Source organism: Zea mays, chromosome 4, assembly GCF_902167145.1.
Source record: "Zea mays cultivar B73 chromosome 4, Zm-B73-REFERENCE-NAM-5.0, whole genome shotgun sequence".
Lineage (NCBI taxonomy): Eukaryota > Viridiplantae > Streptophyta > Magnoliopsida > Poales > Poaceae > Zea > Zea mays.
This window is the reverse complement of record NC_050099.1, coordinates 95,627,074-95,631,346: the sequence shown is the minus strand read 5'-3', so window position 1 is coordinate 95,631,346 and position 4,273 is coordinate 95,627,074. Positions and strand designations below refer to the sequence as shown.

At 46.0% G+C, this 4,273-nt stretch overlaps 1 non-coding gene and 1 pseudogene across 1 annotated transcript; both read right to left on the bottom strand.

The window, feature by feature from the left end:
- Positions 1 to 274: 274 nt before the first annotated feature.
- LOC103655408 (rRNA 2'-O-methyltransferase fibrillarin 1-like) lies at positions 275 to 2,573 on the bottom strand (annotated as a pseudogene).
- On the bottom strand, positions 761 to 835 carry LOC111591433 (small nucleolar RNA snoR60). Its single transcript, XR_004858066.1, has one exon. It is a non-coding gene; the product is annotated as a small nucleolar RNA snoR60 (small nucleolar RNA).
- Positions 2,574 to 4,273: the final 1,700 nt, after the last annotated feature.

The window sequence follows — 4,273 nt, the reverse complement described above, 5'->3', positions numbered from 1 at the left end:
CTCCGTCGACGACATTTGCGCATAGCGCCAAAATGCAACAACTTAGATCCGACGCGACCTTAGTACACAAATAAAAAACATCAAGTGGCAACAAAGACCCTACCAGAGTTTTGAAGTAATTTCAGCCAACTTTTTTAAGGGGTTCGAGTGCTGCACACATAACCAAATTTGCAACTTCTAGAACAATTAAAAATGCAATGGTTTGGCAAACAAACACACTAGATAAGTGTAAAAAATGAAAGAATATAAAAAGGGAAAGAAAACAATCTCTAGTTCACCTTTTCTTTCTATCATTACACATGTGCACTATGAAAGGGAAGGGATTCTGAATATCAGACATATGAGACACAATTGTGCCAGAAGCAACACCAAGATACAACACACGAGTACTAGGAGCCTACATATATATTAACAAATTGTCAGCTGTAACAGCACCATAGTTTCTACTTGCAAAAAAACATATAGAACTCAAGCAGATTGAGTTAACAAAGTCTACTTACAATCCAGATGTTGTCAACACCACCAAGCACAATAGTAGCCAGCTTCGAACGGAAGGGGTTCCACACCCTATATTCAACATTTGTTCAATCATCATTCTACAATGCCCAAATAATCAAACAGTAGAAATAAATCAGTTCTACAACCAAAATCCCAATGGATGAGTTTAAAACCTATGTCATTACAATTATTCAGAGCAATTCCTTATCATAAAAATGGAAAGGAAAAATAATTAACTAATTTACATTTCATTGGGCATGAGCGCATTAGAAACTCGTATTTGCATCACCCATCTAGATCTCTTGAAGGAGAATCCGAGTAAGATCATCATTTACATAGCTAAAAGCCCAGAATGTTGTAGCAAGTTTACAAAGCACATATTCTTGTAGACTGAATTTCAACCAAATTACATTTTAGATTCTAAATAAAGATACATATAACGTACTTGGATAAACAGATAACACGAAAAAGGAACAATATCCGAACCTTGACAATATACAGATTTACTGAACGCAAAATCGACTACCTAAAATAGGTCAACTCACTCGCAGTACACACAACACAAGCAATCCCTATCTAATAATAAAACGAGAAGATAAAATGGGACAAGAACAAGTAATCACGAACCTGAATGGAAGCACGCTTCTCTCCGTACACAGAATCTCCCGAGACTATGTTCTTGGTGCAGAGCGCATCCTCCTTGGACTTGGAGATGAAGACACCAGCGTGCTTGTGCACCACCACAACAGCCTTGCTCTCGCCATTCATGCCACCACCACGGCCGCCCCTAGGCGTCCTACCACCTCTCCCTCCCTTCTCCTCTCTCACCTCTACCACTACCAAATCTGTGGCCACCGTCGCCCCCACGACCATCACCATCAAACCTGCCTCCCCTCCCACTGTGTCCTCCTACAGGATTTATCGAAGTAATAAGTCTCTATCGCTTGCGAAAATGGATGGAAAACAAGGATAGTGTCATGGTTAGCTACCTCTAGCCAGTGGCCTCATGGTGCTGAGCTGACGAGGAGCTTGTAGCCGTCGCCTCCATGTAGCGAGGGTTTAGGGTTTTCGTGGGGATTAGGGTTGGCAGGGGAGATGAGTGTGGAGGGCCACCCGGTGGCAACGGGAGGAGAGCAGGGTCACATGGGAGGCTAGGTAGCGAGGTTTAGGGTTTTTGTGGGGATTAGGGTTGGTAGGGGAGATGAGTGTGGAGGGCCACCGGTGGCGGCGGGAGCTAGGAGAGCGAGGCCACCGGATTCAAAGTGTACGGGCCTATAGAGTTTGTCGCGTCGCTTGGACGGCCGGTTGAATAAAAAGAAATGTAGTGACTTTTTTATAAAAATATGATGCAGGACGACCGTTGAAACTGGTGCTTAAATATAGTAGAGAACTATATTAAAGAAACAAATTTCAATGATCATCCCGCGTCATATTTTTACAAATAATCCATCACATATATTTCAAATTAACCCGTTGCATCAATCGTCGCAGACCTGCTAGACCCGACGCCCACGGCTCCGGCCTGCTGACCGTGCCGGCCCGTTAGCCTATCAGGCCATTTGATTAAATCAACGTAAAATGCTAAAAAAGCAAAGCAGGAGGTAGGGTTCAAACCCACGCCATGACGGAAGAAGGGCGGGAGACATATAGTGAAGCCGTCTAACCAGTAGAACGTCATGCTTAGTTGTTTTTAATATTGAATATACATTGTACATATGTATTTAAGATTTTTTGTAAAATTAAAAATTATAATCGTGTTGGGTCGGACCAGCACTACGGGCCGAGGCTACGGTCCAAGCATGGCATGGCACGGCACCGCACGGCACGACGCTCGTGCTGGGCTGACCCAGGCACTATTAAATGGGTTGTGCCTCGGTCCGGCCCGTCAGACACGTCTCATTTTGCCATCTATACCCCCGCACAATAATGATGGTTCTCGTCTCAGTTGCCGCCACCTCGTTCGCCATGCTACTTCTTTTCTCTCTTCCATCATGCCTCTGCCTCCGCACCACCCCATTCTCGGAATAGGGCGTGGGAGCAGGCGTTTCCTCCCTGTATTCGTCCGACACCAGCATCGACACCGACACGCGTAGTGGCTATTGCACATCCATGAGGATGTTTCACAGCATGCACGCACCATTGTTTATGACGTCGTCAGACGTCCGTTCGTCTTCCTGGCCTTTACCATGTTCTTCCTCCCCAACCTACTGCCCCAGCCCACCGTCACAGCCGCGAGCCGACCGACGCTCGTCGAAGCGGGTACGGGGCGAGTTGGTCTTGCTCCTAACCTTTCTTCGTGCGTGCTGCCAAGGAGGATATGGTGGCGCATGTCATGGTTAGGTTATCTTGGCGATGAAGAGTCCAGATCTAAGATATTAGACAACCAAGGCTTGTAGCGCGACAGTCGGCATATGCTACGAAGTTGGTGGTGGCGGGTCTAGGTTTGGGAAGGCACTCGCATTCTCTCGCCCTTCTCGACTGACGTCTGGTGTGGGTGCCTCTCGGTTTGGAGGTGTTCCGGCTGGGCTTCTTTCTCCGCTTGCTTGCTCTCTCCTTATATGTATCTAGCGGTATACTACCTATGTCGCCTCCAGATGCCCAGGACTTCATCGTGTCCTTCTCCGGCAACGAACAGGTATGCCCGCCTCTTCCCTTCCCTTCCTGCTCTACAAAACCCTGGAAGTGGGGGAGGCGAGGGATGTAGGTCCCTGATTTGCTGCCTATGGTACTCGTTTGATGGCTCGGCGTCGCCTGTCTATATGGCCTTTCCCTTACCACGGTGTCGACTCGATATGCTTCTACTACTTCTATGTACCTGTCACCCATCCTTCTGTCATTAGCAAAAAATATTGTGTTGTTTCTCTGTTGCTTTGGGTGCTAGTTTTTTGTTCTGCTAAGGACTCGACACAATTTGGGTGTGTTAATACTTTATTTATTGTTTGCACGTGGTTTATGTTCTTCTGATGATGGCTCATGGATCTTGCAAAATATGTGTTAGGATTTGGAGATCCTTGCGGGCACTATCACAGGGTGCTCGTCTCTTGTGTTCTTGGCTCCTGCATGCATTAGGTCATTTCTGAGACCACATTGGCTCAATGGACTCCATGCTGTTTGAGGTTGCTGAATTGGATAAAGTAGCAATGATCTGTCACGTTAATAGTAAAAGGAAATGTTATTTGTTGGTTTCAAACGTTAGTACTTGCTATGAAGTACCATAATTCGTATGGAGCGCATCTAGTTTTTATTGATGCCTGACTTTAACAACCACTCCATATTTTGATCTATATTTTTTATAAGTTTGAGTTTATGTGACTTATTTTAGAAACTAGAGCTTACAAACTTACTCTTATTTGGTCTCTATATGGTGGAATTATGTCATTCTATAATCTCTATTCGTCCAATCATTCGTCGTTGTGAATTCTCTTCTAATTGCTCCCTTCCACTAATGGAATCGATTGCTTTGTCGAGTGCCTGAAGAACTCGGCAAAGCCTGGAAAACACTCGGCATAGGCTTTGCCGAGTGTAGCACTCGGCAAAGAGGGCTTGGCGAACAGTACATCGACAAAGCCTTCTTTGTCGAGTACTTTTTCTCGGGCACTCGGCACAGACTTTGCCGAGTGCCAAGCAGTACTTGGCGAAGAAAAGTTGTCGTCACGGAGCCGGGGTGACAGAGACGGCACCTTTGCTGAGTGTCTTAGGTGACACTCAGTAAAGATGTTAACTTTGCCGAGTGTCTGCCGGCCAGCACTCGGCAAAGGATCCATCAGCGGGGTCC